The 20,856-nt window shown below is 40.6% G+C and overlaps 1 long non-coding RNA gene across 1 annotated transcript; it reads left to right on the top strand.

Annotated features, from left to right (window-relative positions):
• The first annotated feature begins 576 nt into the window (after positions 1–576).
• LOC123653190 lies at positions 577–16,616 on the top strand. Its single transcript, XR_006742849.1, has 3 exons — positions 577–1,216; positions 15,058–15,068; positions 16,606–16,616. It is a non-coding gene; the product is annotated as an uncharacterized LOC123653190 (long non-coding RNA).
• The last annotated feature ends 4,240 nt before the right edge of the window (positions 16,617–20,856 follow it).

The following is a 20,856-nucleotide window of genomic DNA, read 5'->3' as shown; positions in this document are numbered from 1 at the left end:
CCCACCTGTCCCACACATGCCTTCCCCAAAGCTTTTGCTGACTCACTTCCTGCCCCAAACGAATCCCCTTTAGAACAGCCTCCCTGCCAAAATCCTGCATTCAAGACCCGCTTCTCTCTACCATGCTCCCTAACTGCTCCCCACATTCCTCTCTCCATTCCTCCCCAACCCTGCCCATCTCCCAAGAGGTGCTGTCTCAGTCCATTCGGGCGGGCTGTTACAAGTAACCATACACTGGCTTACACAACAGAAAGGTATTTCCCATGGTCCTGGAGGCTACACATCTAAGACCATGGTGTCTGCATGGTCAGGTTCTGGTGAGGACCCTCTTTCAGGTTGAAGACTGCCAACTTTTCATTGTATCCTCACATGGTGGAAAGAAGAGGAGAGAGCTCTCTGTGGTCCTTTCTACAAGGGAACTAATGTCATTCATGAGGGCTTCACCTCCCTAAGGCCACACCTCCTAATACCATTCTGTTAGAAGTTAAGATTTCATCAGATGCATTGGGGTGAGGGGAAGTGGCTGGGAGGTGGGAGGGGGGAGTGCGGGGAGCGAGTGGGGGAGGGAAGAGGGTGGGAGAAACAAACACTCATCTATAATGAGCACATGGTGTGTAGAAATCCCATTTGTCTTAAGAGGGAGAGTTTATGCCATATCATTTCTGTATCCTGGCACCCAGCACATATTAGGTATCTTAGGCCTGCCACCCATTCTTAAGGGGGAAAAATACACTTGACTTTGCTAAAATCAACAAATCTGTGTGTTTGTAACTCCAGTGCAATCTGATGCGCTCCAAGAGACAACCAAAGCAGACCAGGAGTCAACCGCGAAGCTAAAAGACATTTTAATAGGTAAGTCTCTGTCTCTATAACAGATACAGCCCAGAGAAATTTCTGGCATCAGGTCTACATGATGCCTCTGTGCACAAAGACAAGCCCAGAAGAAGCAGACATTCATTTGTTCACCTGAACACAACGCATAAATGAGGTGAACACTGCACGCTAACACAGAGTCTGTGCAATAGTAGATTTTGCTGCCTCACTATACATGGCTTCCTTCCTGGCCCACCCACTTTCCTATGAGAAGCTGAGCCCCTCAGCAAAACTTCCGCACTTTAGGAATTATACAAGGGTAATGGGGGAAGAGAGGAAGAGGTGGGAACTTTTTTAATGACATGGCTTTTCTGCTGATGTGATTCTCCTGCTCCAAAATTAGGTCTGATAAAGGAGGATATCAAGAACATAAAAGAACGCATTGAACTCGCAAAACAAGTCCTGCCGTCAATCATTGGACAATTAAAAATGCAACTTAAATGTGAGTGCATCCTAAGGCAAAGCCTTGTGGGAACGGGAATACTCACCAGCCACCAGCCATACCCCCACCATCACCCTGCACAGGATATCTCAGGAAGGGGATGCAAGACTACCGCAGCCCCTCTCCATTGAAATTTCCTTCATTTGTGCCTTAAATGGCTCAAATTTCTCGTCCACATTCAAAATGCATGGTTGTCTAATACCAGATCCCCCTGGGGTCCGACCCCCAACCTTCCCACTGCAGAGTCTGCTTGCTCATTTCTCTTTCTCTCACTCCTGCCCAGGCTGGGGATAGGGCTCATCCTTTGGCCTCTTGTGAATCTAACCTCCCTCCCTCTGACTTCTGTGTCAGGCCCTCAGGGGCACAGGGAGGTTGGAAAGAAGATTGAGTTGAGGATGGAATGGGTGGGTGGTGGTTGGGGCCCATCAAGCCTCCTTTTCATCTCTGCTTTCTTCCAGGGAGCTATGAGATTCTGAAGATTGGCCTTTATAATAGAATTCTGTACAATGCGTACGAAATGAAATCTAAAAACCAAATGCCTTAAACATGTGTAGAGCTCAGAGCAATTAAATTGAAAGCATATAACTTGTTGTGTGCCTGTGTTCTGTTGGGTGGGCCTGAGGGAGAGGGAGAAAATTCCTGCCTGGAGCCCATACCCTGAGCCAGTCACAGCCCACTTTCAGGACACGGCCTCTAACAAGCCCTTTTAGTCACACTGAGCCACAGCCACATGTGGTGGGCCTCTTGCTCCAAATGCCACTCGATTCGTCTGCCTCCTCCTTCTTCACAACGGCTCCTAGTGAAATTTGAGCACTTCCAAAAATTAATCAACCTCCAAAGATCCAGGATTTATGATCCTGAAAATAGTCAAATCCTGAGTTATTGCTACAAAGGTCAGTTTCTTGTGGCATTAGTAAAAATGCATCCCTCCTGCCTTCCACTCATACTTTCCACACTGGGCCAGTTAATTTGCTGGGCCTGGTTGGTGTGGCTCAGTTGGTTGGGCATCGTCCTGTGCACTGATGCAGGTGTGCAGGAGGCAGCCAATTGATATGTCACTTTCACATCGATGTTTCTCCTTCTCTCTCTCTCTTTTTTTTAAATTAAATCTTTATTGTTCAGATTATTAAAGTTGTTCTTCTTTTTCCCCCCATAGATCCCCTCCACCCAGTTCCCATATTATCCCATACCCTTACCCCCACTCCCACTGTCCTCATCCATAGGTGTATGATTTTTGTCCTGTCTCTTCCCACAATTCCCACACCCCTTTCCCCCCTGCCCCAGGATTGTCATTCCACTCCCTTTCAATGCCCCTGATTCACCAGTTTATTCTGTTCATCAGATTTTTTTATTCACTTGATTTTTAGATTCACTTGTTGATAGATATTTGTTGTTCATAATTTTTTTAAAAAATATACATTTTATTGATTTTTTTACACAGAGGAATAGAGAGGAATAGAGAGCCAGAAACATCGATGAGAGAGAATCATCATCAGCCACTTCCTGCATACCCCATATTGGATGTGCCCGCAACCAAAGTACATGCCCTTGACCGGAATCGAACCTGGGACCTTTCAGTCCACAGGCTGACGCTCTATCCACTGAGCCAAACCGGTTTTGGCTTGTTCATAATTTTTATCTTTACGTTTTTCTTCTTCCTCCTCTTCTTAAAGAATACCTTTCAGCATTTTATCTCTGTATATTATTCTTTATTTCTTTTTGGATTCTTTTGCTTTTTGCATTTTCAGTTGGGTGTTTTTTGCTTCTTTATATTTCAAATCTTTGACTTAATTCTTGCAATCCTCTAGTCTACTGTTGGATCTCTATATATTATTCTTTACTTGTTTGGTGTTGATGGACTCCTTTAGCTTTTTATTATCTGTCAAACTCTTTATCTGAACAGGAGGTCACAGTTTGAACATCTGGATGATAGTTTTGCTGGGTAGAGTAATTTTGGTTGTAGGTTCTTGCTGTTCATCACTTTGAATATTTCTTTCCACTTCCATCTGGCCTGCATAGTTTCTGTTGAGAGATCAGCTGAGAATTGTATGGTTGCTCCCTTGTAAGTAATTAACTTTACCTTAATTAATCTTAAAAAAATTTTTGCTGCTATTAAGCTCCTCTCTTTGTGTTTTGCTCTTGGCATTTTAATTATGATGTGTCTTGGTGTGGTCCTATTTGGATTCCTTTTCTTTGGGGTTCTCTGTCCTTCCTGGACTTGTACGTCTATTTCTTCCACCAGGTTGGGGAAGTTTTCTGTCATTATTTCTTCAAATTGGGTTTCAGTATCTTGCTCTCTCTCTTCTTTCGGCACCCCCATAATTTGGATGTTGGTACACTTGAGGTTGTCCCAGAGGCTCCGTACACTATCTTCAACTTTTTGGATTCTTTTGCTTTTTGCATTTTCAGTTGGGTGTTTTTGGCTTCTTTGTATTTCAAATCTTTGACTTAATTCTTACAATCCTCTAGTCTACTGTTGGATCTCTGTATATTATTCTTTATTTCAGTCAGTGTATGCTTAATTTATAGTTGTCCTTTTCATATTCTTGAGGGTCTCACTAAATTTATGGGCCTTTTTTAGGAAATTCTTGAAAAACCTTATAACCGTGGTTTTGAATTCTATGTCCAGTAGTTTGCTTTCCTTAATTCCTTTCATTTGTGACCTTTTTCTTTGTCTCCACATTTTTGCTGCTTCCCTGTGTTCATAGAGTGGCTTTGTGTACTAGGTGTCCTATAGGGCCCATGGCTCAGCCTCCCCAGTTACCTCAAGTTGACACTTTTGGTGCACCCCTTTGTGAGTTGGGTGATCAGTCTTATAGTTAAGCCTCCTTAACTATAGGAGACTTATTGGTATCACTGGGAGGAATTGACATCACTTGATTGTTGTTGTTATCACTGGGAGGAATTGACCTCCAAGCCAATGGGCTATGAGGATCGGCTGTGTCTATGATGGGAGAACTCCTGTGCTGGAGACACCCTTATGAGGCAAGACTTGCTTCAATGGGGTTTTAGTGCTCACTGAATATGCTCCCTGAGTGTGTCCCTTATGAATCTGAGGAGTTGTACTCTAGATGGTCCTACTCTGACCACTGGGTACACTGGCTCTTGGATCTCCAAGGAGGTGCTAATTCAGCCTCTGCCTGAGGCCACCAAGTGGGAGCTAGGGAGATATCTGCAGATTCCTCTTCTTTGTTTGGGTTTAGGAGATGCCCACATGAGGCCCAGCTGTGAAGCAATGCAAGTTGCTATGGGGCCTTGGGCCTTCTTTTGGATGTTCTTGGTCTCTCTGACTCAGATGCAGTTTGTTAGGTAAATTTAGATTTCAAAGGAATAAGCCATTCATATGCAAAAGCCTCTTCACACAACTTGGATGGGGCAGAGTCTCAGGGCAGAGCAATAAGCTATGGCTGGTCATCAGCCCTGCTCTAAGAGGCCCCTGGATCTCAGTGTCTCTCAGTAATCACTGTAAGCACGTCTGAGAGAAAGCCACCCCTCTATTTCCGTCTGCTGCCAGACAGTCCAGTTTCTCCCCATATGAGTCTGGGTCCCCAGAGTCTTGCCCAGAACTGGAGTTCAGAACAGTTGGGAGCTTGTGTCTCCCTCCCGATTGAAAACGTCAGCCACATCCTCAGTTGCCAGCCCCTTTCCGCATACCTCCAAACCTCTGCACTTTACTTCTGCAACTCCTCTGAGTCTCAGTGTGCTTTTCTCTTCCCTTCTAGTTGCAGAATTTCTACTCATCCAGCCTTCTTGTGATTCTGGATAATGACTGTTTTGCCTTTTAGCTGTAGTTTTCAAGTGGTTGTTCAAGACAGCAAGTTCCAGTGTTTACCTATGTCAACATCTTGGTTTCTCCTCCCTTCCTCTCTCTTTATAAATCAATTTTAAAAATCTTGAGAGAGAGAAAGAGAGAGAGAGAGAGAGAGAGAGAGAGAGAGGAAGAAATTGGGACACAGACACACACAGAGGGAAGATTCTGTAAAGACATGCAAGGATAGATGGTCATGTAACTAAGAAGGCAGGAACTGGTGTGATGCCAACACCATGAACAAGAAGAGGTAGTGAAGGGTTCTTCCCTACAGGTTTCTTTTCTTTTTTAAAATAAATAAATAAATCTTTATTGTTCGTATTATTACAAATGTTCCTCATTTTCCCCCCCTCCATTTCTCCCCTCCACCAGGTTCCCATCCCACCCTCTGCCCTTTCCCCATTCCCCATGGTCCTCATCCATAGGTGCACAGTTTATGTTCAGATCCTTCCTGCACCCCCCACTCCCCTTTTCCCCTAGAATTGTCAGATCACTCAACTTTCATACCTCTGATTCTATTGTATTCACCAGTTAATATTGTTCATCAGATTTTTTAATTCCCTTGGTTTTTAGCTTCACTTGTTGAGCGTTATGTATTTGTTGTTCATAATTTTTATCTTTATTTTCTTTCTCTTCCGAAAGAACACCCTTCAGCAATTCATATAATTCTGGTTTGGTGGTAATGAACTCCTTTAGCTTTCTTTTTATTTGTGAAGCTCTTTATCTGGCCTTTGATTCTGAGTGATAGCTTTGCTGGGTAGAGTATTTTTGGCTGTAGGTTCTTGCTTTTCGTCACCTTGAATATTTCTTGCCATTCCCATCTGGCATGCGTGGTTTCTGTTGAGAAATCAGCTGACAACCGTATGGGTACTCCTTTATAGGAAACTACCTGCTTTTCTCTTGCTGCTTTTAATATTCTCTCTTTGTCTTTTGCTCTTGGCATTTTAATTATGATGTGTCTTGGTGTGGTCCTCTTTGGATTCCTTTTGTATGGGGTTCTGTGCACTTCCTGGATTTGTAAATCTAATTCTTTCACAAGGTGGGAAAAGTTTTCTGTCACTATTCCTTTCAGTATGTTTTCGGTATCTTGCTCTCTCTCTTCTTCTGGGACCCCCATAATTCTGATGTTGGTTCGCTTGAAGTTGTCCCAAAAGTTTCTTACATTATCTTCAACTTTCTCGATTCTCTTGTCTTCTTGCTTCTGTGGAGGTGTGTGTTCTGGCTCTTTGTGTTCCAAATCTTTGACTTGATTCTTGAGATCTTCCATTATGTTTTTAGGACTCTGTATAATACTTTTTATTTCAAATAATGTATTCTTTATTTCTATTTGATCTCTTTTCATATCGTCATAGGTCTTGTTTATTTTATCGGCCTTTTCTAGGAAATTCTTGGAAAACCTCATAAACGAGGTTTTGAACTCTATATCCAGTTGCTTTTTGTCCTCCATTTCTTTCATTTGTGATCTGTTTTCTTGTCTTGGCATTTTCACTGCTTCCCTTTGTTGGTAGGGTGGCTTTGTGTGCTAAGGTGTCCTATATGGTTCAGTGGGTCAGCTTCCCAGTTACCTGAGATAGACACTCTCAGTGCACCCCTTTGTGGGCTGTGAGCACAGCCTTGTTGTAGTTAAGTCTTGATTTTTGTTGGGATGACTGGGAGGAACTGACCTCAAGGACAATTGGATGTGAGGATCAGCTGTGTCTATGCCAGGAGACAGCCTTATTTGACTAGACTTGGAAAATTGCAAAAGCCTCTGTGCTCAGTTTTGATGGGGCAGAGTTTCAGGGTGAAGCCTACAGCCTTGGCTTCCCATCAGCCCCACCCTATGAGGTTCCTGAATCTCAATGTTCCTCAGTGTCCTTTGGTACTCGCTGCAAGCACCTCTGAGAGAAAGGTACCCTTGAGTTTTGCCTGCTTCCAGACAGTCCAGTCTCTCCCCCATTGAGCCCTGAACTGGGGTTCAGTGAAATTAGAAGTGGGGTTGGAAGTGTGGTTAAGAGTAGTCTGTATCTTTTGTCTCCTTCCCGCTAGGGCAATCCAGTGGCATAGTCAACAGTCCGTCCTCTGCACGTATTCACGTGCACGCCTCCGGAGCTCTGCCTTTCTCCGCTCCCCTGAGTTCCCACCTTAGAGCCCAGATTTCCTCCATATGAGCCTGGGTCCCCAGAGCCTGGCCGAGAACTGGGGATCAGTGCAGTTAGAACTGGGGCTCAGCACAGTCCGGAGCTTTTATCTCCTTCCCACTGGGGAACGCCAGCCAAGCACTCAGCAGCCCCCTTCTCTCCAGCTCTGTCCTCTCCCCACGTGTGCACTGTCTCTGTACCTTAGGCTTTTACAGCTCCTCTCATTTTCCTTCTGGCTTTCTCTTTCCTTCTAGTTGTAGAATTTCCAGTCAGTCAACTTTCCTGTAGTTCTGGATAACATCCATTTTGTATTTTAGTTGTATTTTTTTTTGAAATTGTTGTGCGAGGCTGCAGTTAGGCATTTACCTATGCCATCATCTTGGTTTCTCCCTTCCCTACAGGTTTCTGAAAGAGGATGGCCCTGTTGACACCTTGATTTTGAACTTTTAGCTTCCAAAACTAAGTGACAATAAATTTTTGTTGTTTTAAATCATCCAGTTTATGGTAGGAAAATAACACACACCCCTATTCACATATTCAACATCTCAGCAGGCTACTGGCTTCTTCTTTTTTTTTTTTTTTTTTTTTTTTTTTTTTTTTTTAATATATTTTATTGATTTTGTACAGAGAGGAAGGGAGAGAGATAGAAAGCTAGAAACATCGATGAGAGAGAGAGTCATCGATCAGCTGCCTCTTGCACACCCCCTACTGGGGATATGCCCGCAACCAAGGTTCATGCCCTTGACCGGAATCGAACCCGGGTCCCTTCAGTCCCCAAGCCGACGCTCTATCCATTGAGCCAAACCGGTCTCGGCCCTGGCTTCTTCTTATAACTGGAAAATCACAGCCTTTGACCACCATCACCCATATCCTCCCCCCCTCCTAAGACGTGGCAACCACCAATCTACTTTGTTTCCATTCGTTTGGTTTTTTAGATTTCACATATAAATTAGATCATAAAGTACTTGTCTTTCTCTCACTTAATTTCTCTTAGCATAATATCCTCCGGCTCTACCCATGTTGTTTCAAATGGCAGGATTTCCCTTTTTCTCGTGGCTGAATAATAGTCCATTATATTGATATATATGTCTTTCAGTTTTTACTGCACAGATATTTTATCTCTTGGTTAAATTTATTTCTCAGTATTTAATTCTTTTACTTCAGTGTGGTTTTTTTAAATTCATCTTTATTATTGAAAGTATTGCAAATGTCTGCTTTTTTGTTATTGTTATTTCATTTTGTTTTTATTGATTTATAGACAGAGGAAGGGAGAGGGAGAAGTAGAGAGAAACATCAATGGAACATAGATAGGCTCTCTCCTGCACACACCCCCACTGGGGATTGAGCCCAAAACCTAGGCATCTGCCCTGACTGGAAATCAGACTGTCAACCTCCTGGTGCATGGAACAAAGCCCAAACAACTGAGCTACACAGGCCAGGGCTTAACAAGTTTTAAGTACACAATGTTGTACAGACATTATGTTGTAGAGCAGATCTCTGGATCTTATCTTATAGCATTTCTCACTACCCAATATACTATGTAATTTACTTATTTATCAATTTTCTTAACTAGAACGTAAACACCAGGAGAGCAGAGATTTCTGGGGTTTTTTTTGCTGGTATAGCTTCAATTCCTAAAACAGTGCCTGGAATGAATGTTGAATGAATTCACCCCTCCCACTCACCTCTCCATTCTCATCCTGTGAAATTAATGTATCCACTGTGCTATCTCTTTACCTATTTGAAGGTATATAACTCTTCAGAACCAAGTCTATGTGTAATCCATTTCACTGTCCTGATGGGCCCCTAATACTCAATGGATAACAGATGCTTATTTCACAAACGGCCTGTGTATTGAATGATGGAGATTCATGTAGGCACTGTCCATTCAGGCCCATCCCTGCACACAACACTTCTCCCATCCTCCCCACTGACAGTACCCACCCAGGCTCTGGTGTTATCTGCCTTCCAGCACTCCAATACACCCCACGTTCCCCCTATCCCTCAAAGGGCAGAAAACTTTAACCATCTCTGTGCTTTGGATGGTACAGTGGCCATGACAAAGCCTGATGAAGGGGAAGGTTTCCCAGACACTGTTCCAGAGGAGACCCCAGGCCCAGTGAAATGGTTCATCCCCGTGGACAATGGCAGCAGTCCAAAATCCCTGGGCAGATCAACAAGGAAAAAGGCATCGGCAGCTTCCCCTTGTTGTATGTTACCTTAACATATTACTTTTGTTGGGGGTGTGGGGAGCAGAAGGTGGTCTCTCTGACAAAAACCACTCAAGACACATACAAACGCATCTGTGTCCAGCTAAAAGAAACATCAATGATGATAGAGAATCCATCCCCTTCCCACACCCAGTTTCATGGAATGACAAGAAATAATAAACAAATTTAAAAATATACTTAAAAAGGTAAGTGTTATTTGGGGTTGTAAGTTCTTTCCATTGGCAATTGTTTTCCTAATTCTGGGGTTGTGGAATTGGATGTTCAGCTATGGGTGATATTCTAAATCATTGATTTTCATCTGGTATGCCACAAGACTTTCTAAAACATGACTATTTAGTCAGGGGCATTAACTTCTTTTCCCTTAAATTGTCAAATAAAAAAATAAAAAAAACAATGGCCAACACAACAATAGCCATCCAGTGTGAATGAATCAAAATTATATCTTTTTTTGGTCAAATCAACAAAAAGTTTAATTTTTGGCATGATGCAGAATTTAAGTAATTATTTTATATGTTCCATGAGCTGAAAATCACTGTTCCAATAAATTATATAGAAATTAATAAGAGAAACACTCAACGCAATTCCAAATATAATGAGAAGGAATAAAGATACATCTACCAATGTCTTATCTTTGAAACCAATTAAATTGATTTACCACAAGGAAAATAAATACAGTTATATAAATTTCATTTTGGATGAAAACAACCCCAAATAATACTTTCCTTTTTAAAAAATATTTTTTATTGATTTCAGATAGGAAGAAAGAGGGAGAGAGAAAGAAACATCAGTGATGATAGAGAATCATTGATCAGCCACCTCCTGCACACCCCACAGTGGGGATGGAGCCTGCAACCTTGGCATGTGCCCTGACTGAGAATTGTACCATGACCTCCTGGTTCCTAGGTCAATGCTCAACCACTGACCCACACCAGCTGGGCTCAAATAACACTTTTTATGAAGAACTTCTGCCAAGTCCAGTGAAACTGGAACCAAATTGAGGGAGGAAGCTGACACAGTTTCCATGATGACAGCTCATGGGCAGAGCAGACAAAGTGCATAATATACTCAGAGGAATAAAATCAAAGACACCTTGTTTATAACTAGATCCACCATATGTATGAGGACTGCTCCTGAAAAAAAGAACTGATCACCTAGAAAAGAAAAGCAGAATTAAAGACATAATTAAAGTGTTCCTTAAAAATAAAATTTGAATCTGACTCGGGTGAGGGAGAAATGGGGAGTTGTTTGATAGATGAAGAGTTTCAGTTTTGCAACTTGAAAAAAGTTTTGGAGATCGGTTGCACAAAAACATAAATGTACTTAACACCATTGAACTGTATACTTATACATGGTTTAGATGGTAAGTTCTATGTTCTATGTATTTTACCACAAATAAAAACTAACATTAATAATAAAATGTGAGCCCTAGCCGGTGTGACTCAGTGGATAGAGCCTTGGTCTACGAGCTGAAGGGTCCCAGGTTTGATTCAGGTCAAGGGCACATGCCCGGGTTGGAGGCTCAATCCCCAATAGGGAACGTGCAGGAGGCAACCAATCAATGATTCTCTCTCATCATTGATGTTTCTATCTCTCTCTCCCTCTCCCTGCCTCTGAAATAAAAATATTTTAAATAAAGAAAGAAATATAAAATAAAATTTAAAAATGGCAATCTACAGATTGAACGGAAAACAGATTTAAAAAGACAAATGCTGAGAACTGTCTAAATAAAATTTCTTATATTCAAAGATTTTTTTAAAAAGAATCATTATAAAAAGGGAAGGAGATTAAGTACAAACTTCCAGTTGTAAAATAGGTGATAAGATGTAAAGTACAGCCTAGGGAATATAACTAGGTATTTGATAGGTGAATACTAGACTTATTGTGGTGATCACTTTGTAAGGTATAAAAATGTTTAATCACTATGTTGTACACCTAAACTAATATCAAATTGCATTTCAACTATAATAAAAATTTAAAAATTTAAAAAGAATCATTGGGCATTCAGGCAAAACTATCAGCATAGCTACTGAAGAACTGAGGGGGAAGAGTCTTATATAATAAAAGCCCAATATGCTAAGTGTCCAATTGACCAGTAGGCCATTTGAACAATCAAAGCATAATATGTTAATGATATGCTAAAGCCCCTCAACCACTCACTATGACATTCACTGACCACCAGGGGCAGATGCTCCAACCAGTAGGTTAGCTTGCTGCTGGGGTCCAGCCAATCAGGACAGAGCAAGATGGGCCTAACACATCCTGGAACCCTCCCACAGTCCCTCCCCATCTGGCCAACCTCCGGGGTCCCTCCACGCCACTGTGCACCCATGGGGTCCCTCTGCCTGGTCTGCAGCCTCTCACAAACAGAACCCCTTGGACGGTGTTGGAGAGTTTTGGCCCAATCCCACAGACCCACACAAATTTGTGCACCAGGCCTCTAATTATATATATGATTAGAGGTTGGCTTCAAACTAACACCAAAAGGGTAGAGGAGTCTTTACAAATTCCTCTAGAAGAAGAAAAATGAGACCCAAGCACTTTGTACTTCCTCAAATTATTTTTCCAGTCTAAAGGTGACAGACAAGTATTTTCAGAATGCAAGAATTCAAGACATTCCATTCCTATGACCCTTAAAGAAAAAAACCTATTAGATTATAAACTCTAGTCAGCCAAGAGATGAATGGATAAAATTAGGTAAAAAAAGATTAGCTGCAAATGCTAAATTCATTTTCATGCAAGATAAAAGCTAAATTGCTGAGGAGTTATGGCTACAGAGCAGAGTTAAATGTTATAAACTATGAGAATGTAACAAAAAAAATCAGAATGGGAATGCTGGGGATAGAGGAGAGAACGGGAATTAATAAAAATAGGCTAACTTACACAACTTTTATAGGATATCAAAAACTATTTTCATCTGCTAATGCAATAATAAAGCTATAAAGGAAACCATGAAAATAATTCATACTATAATTCATGAAAAACATGATAAAGAACTGAGTGCATTATTTGAAGTTATGGTTAAACAAGAATCAGTAGGACTATTAAAACTACACATATTTAAATTATTTAAAAAAAACTACACAAAAAATGAAATACAAACCATATATCAAAAAATAAATAATAATAATGAATTGTTAAGATGAAAGGATAACATTGAAAAGATAAAACTAGCACCAAACACACATTTCATATGAATAAATAAAAATAGCACTAATTCATGTATTAAAAGCAAAATATTCCCAGATTGGGTCACAAAGCAAAACTAAACTATAAACAGTAGATTCCTCCCTCCTTCCCTTAATGATTCAGTGCAAAATCCAATAGATAGAGTCACCAAATAGGTCTCTGCATGGGCGGGGTCGGGGTGGGGGGCATGCTGAAAAGCTGGAGCTGAGTGTTGGAAGTGGAGAAAGATGATGAGGGTGTCTGCCCAAGGGTACTGGGAACGGAGGAGAGGGAGTGTGCAAGTACTGATCTGGTGGGGGGGTATCAGCAAACAAGCAGGATGAGAAGGAGGTCTACATGGTGTAGGGTAACTGAGCTGGAATTCTGTGGTACCAGACTAGAATTAGAGGCAACAGTGAGAACTTATTGGGAGAGATATATATGATTTATTTGTGTGAATGTACATACATTCACACAAATATATATTCCCTGTCTTTGACCAATGGAAGGGCCTAGAAGCACTGACATTCCAAGAAGCTGCTATATCTTCATTTCTAAATACCACTAAAAGAATAGAGATTCTTGGAGAAATGGCTGATACCAGGAGTAGCACAGAGAAAGTACATGATGAGCCTGGAATGCCTAGCTGTACTAGAAAGTTAAAAAGTGCTCAAAAAATAATGAAGACATGTCAAAAGAATACATAAGCTAACCAGAAAGTTAGCTTAATTCTATCACTGTCAAATTGTCTCAGACTAGCCAAGTTCAATGGGAAAGGAAAATATAATAATAATAATTAATTATAATTATAATTATAATTATAATTATAATTATGGTAACAGGATTATAATTTACTTACTAAAATAAAAGTCGTATATAAATGTGCATGTATTATTTATTTGTATTAGTGTATATACATGGGGAAGTGAAAAAGGTTTTTCCTGACAGTAGAATAGCAGCTAATGAATGCAGAAGTAATGAATGAACTAGAAAATCACTATTTGACAACAATTTCAGGAATAAATAATTCAGCCCCCCAAAAAATCAATGAGTGCTAAAACTAATTGGCAAAAATTTGATGAGTAACAGGACATTTACATAACTTCAAAGTACCTTCCAACAATATATTTATTAATTACAAAGAGAAAAAAAAAGTAACTTTACAGTGGAGAAATCTGCCAGGCATTGTGTTAAACAGTGATCAAAGTTAACATCACAAAAACGGGACAAATAGAACTTATGCAACACCTAATAAAATGTAATATGAAGAATACAGTGTCACTTCTTGCTATTCCTGCCAAAAATACAGAACCTGAATCTAATCATAAGAAGACATTAGATAAACCCAAATCAAGAGACATTCTATACAATTGGTCTGTAGTCTTCAAAACTGGAATTCACAAAAATCAAGGAAAGACTGAAGTACTGTGAAAACTAAACATTAATCCTTGATTGGATCCTTTTGTTATATGGGACATTATTAGTACAACTGGCAACATTCACATGGGGACTGTAGTTTACATGGTAATAAGGTATCAATAGTATACCAAATGTTAATTTTCTGATTTTAATGGTGGTATTGTGGTTATGATGAAAATAGTCTTGTTTGCAGGAATTATACAAAATTCAATAGAAAAGTAAGTCAGGTCCTAGTCAATTTGGCTCAGTATTAAGAACGTCAGCAGGTGGACTGAGGGTCACAGGTTTTAATCCAGTCAGTTGCAGGCTCAATCCTCAACACCAATAGGGGCACAGTAGAAGGCAACCAATTAATGTGTATCTTTCAAATGATGTTTCTCTCTCTGTTTCTCCCCCTCCCTTCCACTCTCTCTAAAAATGAATGGAAAATCTATCCTTGGGTGAATAAAAAAAAAGCAACCAAGAAGAAGAAGAAAGAAAGAAAGAAAGAAAGAAAGAAAGAAAGAAAGAAAGAAAGAAAGAAAGAAAGAAAGAAAGAAAGAAGAAAGAAGAAAGGAAGGAAGGAAGGAAGGAAGGAAGGAAGGAAGGAAGGAAGAAAGGAAGAAAGAAGGAAGGAAGGAGAAGGAAGGAAGGAAGGAAGGAAGGAAGGAAGGAGGAAGGAAGGAAGGAAGGAGAAAGAAAGAAAGAAAGAAAGAAGAAAGAAAGAAAGAAAGAAAGAAAGAAGGAAGGAAGAAAGAAAGAAAGAGAAAGAAAGGAAGGAAAGTAACTCAAAAAGATTGGAAGTCAAAAAAATAGCAAAAGCACATATGCAAATTTTAGAAAGCAGAATATTGATCTTAATATCAGATGACATTTATTTTAATACAAACACATTAAGTGAGACAAGGAAAAGTATATTAATAAAGTCTGCAATTCACAATAAACATTTTAACAGACACAAATAGTTCTGTTTATTATAAAAGAGCACCAAAATTTTAAAGAAATGCAAGATCAGAGGAGAAACCAAGATAGTGGCATAGGTAAATACTTAACTGCTGCCTCACACAACAATTTCAAAACTAAACTAAAAGACAAAATGAACATCATCCAGAACCACAGGAAAGCGGGCTGAGTGGAAATTCTACCACTAGAAGGAAGAGGAAAGCACACAGAGACTCAGAGGAGCTACAAAAGGCTGAGGGAAGTTCTCCTGGTGTAGACACAGCTGATCCTAAGAGCCAGTTGGCCTGGAGCTCAATCCCTCCTCGTGATACCAACAACAATCAAGACTTAACTACAACAAGGCTGTACACACAGTCCACAAAGGGGTGCACCAAGAGTGTCCACATCAGGTAACTGGAGAGGCCGAGATACGGGGCCTATAGGACACCTAGCACACAAAGCTACTCTACCAACTCAGGGAAGCAGTGAAAATGCAGAGACAAAGAAACAGATCACAAAAGAAAGAAATGAAGGAAAACAAATGACTGGATATAGAGTTCAAAACCATGGTTATAAGGTTTTTGAGAATTTCCTAGAAAAGGCCGATAAACTTAGAGAGACCCTGGAGGACATGAAAAAGGACCAACTAGAAATTAAACATACACTGACTAACCAATGGAGGAGTGATAGTGAAAACGTTGGATTCACTCCAGAGAAGAGGCAACATCTGATGTGGAATACACCAGGCAGGCGGAGAGGGACGCTCACTGCTGACAGAGAAATAGCATGAATACAGATATAACACCACAGCAAGCAGGGAATAATTCACAGAGGCAAGAGATGAGATCTGAAAGATGAAGGGCCTTGGACACATAGCCAAGGAATTTGCACTCTATCCTATGGATAATGGGTGGTCATTAAAGACTTTTGAGTAGAGATGTGGCATGAACTTCAGGAGATTCCTTAGGCATTAGCCCAGAACATGGACTACAGTGGAGACAGACTGGAGGCCAGAGAGCCCTGAGAAACTCTAAGGTAGCTTGGTCTGGAAATAAGGAAAGCCTAAACTTGTGGACTATTAATGGTCTTAGGAAATAAGCCTGGAGGCCTGAGTACATGCTGTGGATGCCCTCCTCTGTCCCTGTCCTATTCCTACATGCCCTGGGCTATGGGAGGGGAGGGTGCTTCAGAGAGGGGAAGTCAGGGAGGAAGGGGAGGTGAGAGGTAGCCCAATCTTCACCTCATGGCTGGCCTACAGAAAAAGAAGCACTGGAGCAATTGGAGGGTGGCTTCCAGCCCCTCCCTCCTTCCCTCCCTCTTGCCTGAGGGAGGAGAGGATCTCACCTTTGAGTAACCCAGAGCTCTCTGTGGATTAATAAATTATACAAGATTTTGTTAAGTGGAAATAATATAACAATGCTCGTTTGTGGAAGAGAAGGACTTGAAGTATGAATATATTTCCTTTGACTTATGCCAGATTCTGTTTTATCTTATAATGAAAACAAAATGTAATGTTTTTCAGTGTCTGGGTTCTGTGAGGCTAAGTTTCCCATTAAAGGGAAATGCTTTGAAGAGGCACTGTAAATGCCATTTTTAAGTTAATCATGTTTATATTGGGGGCAGGAGGAGAGAGGCAACATTGAAGACTAAAATAAAGGTGATTTTCATTAATTGTCATTTTATTTCTTATATTGCAATAGATATTGGAACAAAGTTTGTAGTTAATTTGTCAATTGTTCTCTTGTCATTTTACACCTATTTACATGACCACTTGATTCTCAAAAATTGTTCCAAACAAAATGACAAACTTGGGTTTTGAACAGGTGCACTTCACCTGAAGTAATTCATTTCAGTTCAAACTTGATGCTTTGAAATTAGGATTTTTCTACTGAACTCGAGTTCCATTCACTTCTGTTAGAAACAAACCAGCAGAAGAAACCAAGATGGTGGCATAGGTAAACTCTGGAACTTGCTGCCTCGCACAACCACTTGAAAACTACAGCTAAAAGACAAAACGTACATTATCCAGAACCACAGGAAGGCTGGATGAGTGGAAATTCTACAACTAGAAGGGAAGAGAAAAGCACACTAAGACTCGGAGCAGGTGCAGAAGTAAAGTGCAGCGGTACAGAGGCCCATTAATAAAAGGGCTGGCAACTGAGAACACAGCTGTCTTTCTCAATTGGGAGGGAGACACAAGCTCCCAATTGCTATGAAATCCAGTTCTGAGCAAGACACTGGAGAATCAGACTCATATGGGGAGAAACTGGACTGTCTGGCAGTGGGAAGAACTAGAGGGCAGCTTTTTTCAGAGGTGCTTGCAGTAATTACCAAGGGACACTGAGACCCAGGGGCCTCGTAGGGTAGGGCTGAGAATCATCCATAGCTGTTTGCTCTGCCCTGTTGAACCCCTGAGAACCCACCCCACCCAACCTGTGCACAGAGGCTTTGCATATGAATGGTCTGTTCCTTTGAAATCTAAAACTACCTAACAAACTTCCACTGGGTCAGAGAGACCCATAACATCCAAAAGAAGGCCCAGGGCCACAGAGCACCTTGCATTCATTCACAGCTGGGCTTTAACTGGGCATCTCCAAACCCCAAACAAAGAAGAGAAATCTGTAGATATCTCCCTAGCTCCTGCTGGGTGGCCTCAGGCAGAGGCTAAATTTCAAGGAGAACCAAGAGCCTGTGTACCCAGTGGTCAGAGTGGGACCATCCAGAGTACAACTACTCAAATCCATAAGGGAAACACTCAAGGGGCAGACTCAGTGAGCACTAAAGCCCCACTGAAGCAAGTCTTGCCCCATAAGGGTGTCTCCAGCACAGAAGTTCTCCCATAGTAGACACAGTTGATCCTCACAACCACTTGGCCTGGACATCAGATCCTCCCAGTAATACCAACAACAATCAAGGCTTAACTACAACAAGACTATGCACACAGCCCACAAAGGGGTGCACCAAGAGTGTCCACCTCAGGTAACTGGGGAGGCTGAGCCACTGGGCCCTATAGGACACCTAGTACACAAAGTCACTCTATGAACACAGGGAAGCAGCAAAAATGTGGAGACAAAGAAAAAGGTCACAAATGAAAGGCATTAAGGAAAGCAAACTACTAGATATACAGCTCAAAACCACGGTTATAAAGTTTTCAAGAATCTTCTAGAAACTGCCAATAAATTTAGTGAGACCCTTGAGAATATAAAAAAGGACCAACTATAAATTAAGCATACACTGACTGAAATAAAGAGTAATATTCAGAGATCCAAGAGCAGACTAGAAGATCGCAAGAATCAAGTCAAGATTTGAAATACAAAGAAGCAAAAAAACACCCACCGGAAAAGCAAAAAAGAAAAAGAATCCAAAAAGTTGAAGATAGTGTAAGGAGCCTCTGGGACAACTTCAAGCATACCAAAATCCAAATTATGGGGGTGCCAGAAGAAGAGAAAGAGCGAGATACTGAAACCCTATTTGAAGAAATAATGACAGAAAACTTCCCCCACCTGCTGAAAGAAATAGACTTATAAGTCCAGGAAGCACAAAGAAGCCCAAATAAAAAGAATCCAAAGTGGACCACACCAAGACACATCATAATTAAAATGCCAAGAGCAAAAGACAAAGAGAGAATATTAAAAGCAGCAAGAGAAAAACCATTAGTTACCTACAAGGGAGTACCTATATGATTGTCAGCTGATCTCTCAACAGAAACTATGCAGGCCAGAGGGAGTATCAAGAAATATTCAAAGTGATGAATAGCAAGAACCTACAACCAAGATTACTCTACCCAGCAAAGCTATCATTCATAATCAAAGGGCAGATAAAGAGCTTCACAAAAAAGAACAAGCTAAAGGAGTTTATCAACACCAAACCAGTATTATAGGAAATGCTGAAAGGTATTCTTTAAGAAGAGGAAAAATAAAAAGGTAAAGATAAAAATTATGAAAAAGAAATACATATCTATCACCAAGTAAAACTAAAAATTAAATAAATAAAAAATCTAATGAACAAAATAATCTGGTGAATATAATAGAATCAAGGGCATAGAAAGGGAGTGGACTGACAATTCTTGGGGGGAAAGAGGTGTGATGGTTGTGGCAAGAGATTGGACAAAAATTGTACACCTATAGATGAGGACATTGGGGGGAGGGGCACGTGTAAGGGCAGAGGGTGGGGTGGGAACCAGGTGGAAGGAGCTATGGGGGTGAAAAGGAAGAACAATTTTAATAATCTGAACAATAAATATTTATTTCATAAAAACACAAACAAAATGTACAGGTAATCTGTGCACATTGTAGAAAAGCAAATAAATTCAAAGGAAAACATTCATTGTGTTAGACTTTCACAGTACTCACTTACGTTTACAAAAACTTGTTCTTTCTGATTACACTCCTTGGTAGCCTCCATTTAAAAATTTTAATGGTGAACATCTTTCCATCAGATATTTCAGCAACATTAATGAGTGTATAGTATTTCATTAAATCGATATACCATTGTAATTTATTTAGCCTATTCTTATTATTGGTCACAGTAGTCTAACTAAATCTTTATACATTTTTATTTTTCTTAGTAGAAATTCAGAAAGATGTAAAGTCAAAAGATATAGTTCTCAAGTTGCCAACAATATGACTATCAGCAGTTTTTCATATTTTGCATACTTACCACCACTGGCTATGTTCGTTCTTCTCATCTTTGTCATTGTGACTGACAAACCTGGTATATTTAAATGTTATTAACAGCACTGTGCAGTTTAATTAGCCATTCAAGATCAGTAGCATCTGGTAATATCAGGTCAGAATTGGGATTTAAAAATGAACAGAACCTAGTTGCCAGAAGCTAATTCCAGCAGGTCATAAATGCAAGAAGTTCATCAAAAGGTTGGTGGACCTTGAGCCTTCAGCAAGGGCTGGAAAATACATATTATTGCGTGTTGGAAATGGCTAAGGGCATTTTCCCAAACCTGAAAATGATGCATAAATGATTGCTTGCTGCCAGACACCTGAGGGCATTTCAATCTACATGTTATTGCTTCCTACTGGCCAAACACCTAAACAGCCATAGGCAGTTCCCCAATCTGACAATGGATTCTGTATACTAAACCTTGTCTTTGATATGTATATCTACTTTGCTTTAGAACAATTTGTGTTGATAAAAAGTAAGGGATCCAGAGAGAGGAGAACTTGGTCTCTATAGCCAAGCTCCTCTGGCTCCCCAAAATGCCTTCCAAAATTATGTTTCATCTCTAGACTTCTTAATAATTTACATGCAGCCCTTCTCCAGATTCTAGAACCCTACTAGATGCTGGACAAGACCCCTGGCATCTGGCCAGTGTGGTTCAGTGGTTGAGTGTTGACCTATGAACTAGGAGGTCACAGTTTGTGCTTGAAGCCAAAGCATAACAGTATTGACATGAAAATGCAACAAAGAACCTGGAAGGCCATAAAACTTGGGTGGTCAGCAGGGATGTCACCAGCACAGCATTGCTCCTGCTGTGATTACAATGGCTCAAGGCAATTTCCTGACCTGATAATCTTTACATTGTTTACCAAACTTTACCTTTGATTTGCCTATATGCATTGCTAAAGAGTAAATGTGTATTCAAAGTGAATAAAAGTGGGCAGGACCAGTATACCTCTTCACAAAAGAGGTTTCCATCTGGCCCCCCAATGCCTTCAAAATTCAAATTTCTTATATAGTGTACTTATTGTATCATCGGCTCTGCTGCAACTCATCCTGAACTTGCCATAAAGGTTGTGGAAGGTTTGCCTGGGTTTTGGCTTGATCCCCATTAGGAGGTGTGTAGGAGGCAGCTGATCAATGATTCTCTCTCCCTCTCTCTTCCTCTCTGAAATCAATAAAGAAATATTTTTTAAGTGAACT

Source organism: Pipistrellus kuhlii, unplaced genomic scaffold (assembly GCF_014108245.1).
Source record: "Pipistrellus kuhlii isolate mPipKuh1 unplaced genomic scaffold, mPipKuh1.p scaffold_m20_p_3, whole genome shotgun sequence".
NCBI classification, from domain to species: Eukaryota; Metazoa; Chordata; class Mammalia; order Chiroptera; family Vespertilionidae; genus Pipistrellus; species Pipistrellus kuhlii.
Note: the sequence above shows the minus strand (reverse complement) of the source record. Positions and strands in the feature narration are given on the sequence as shown.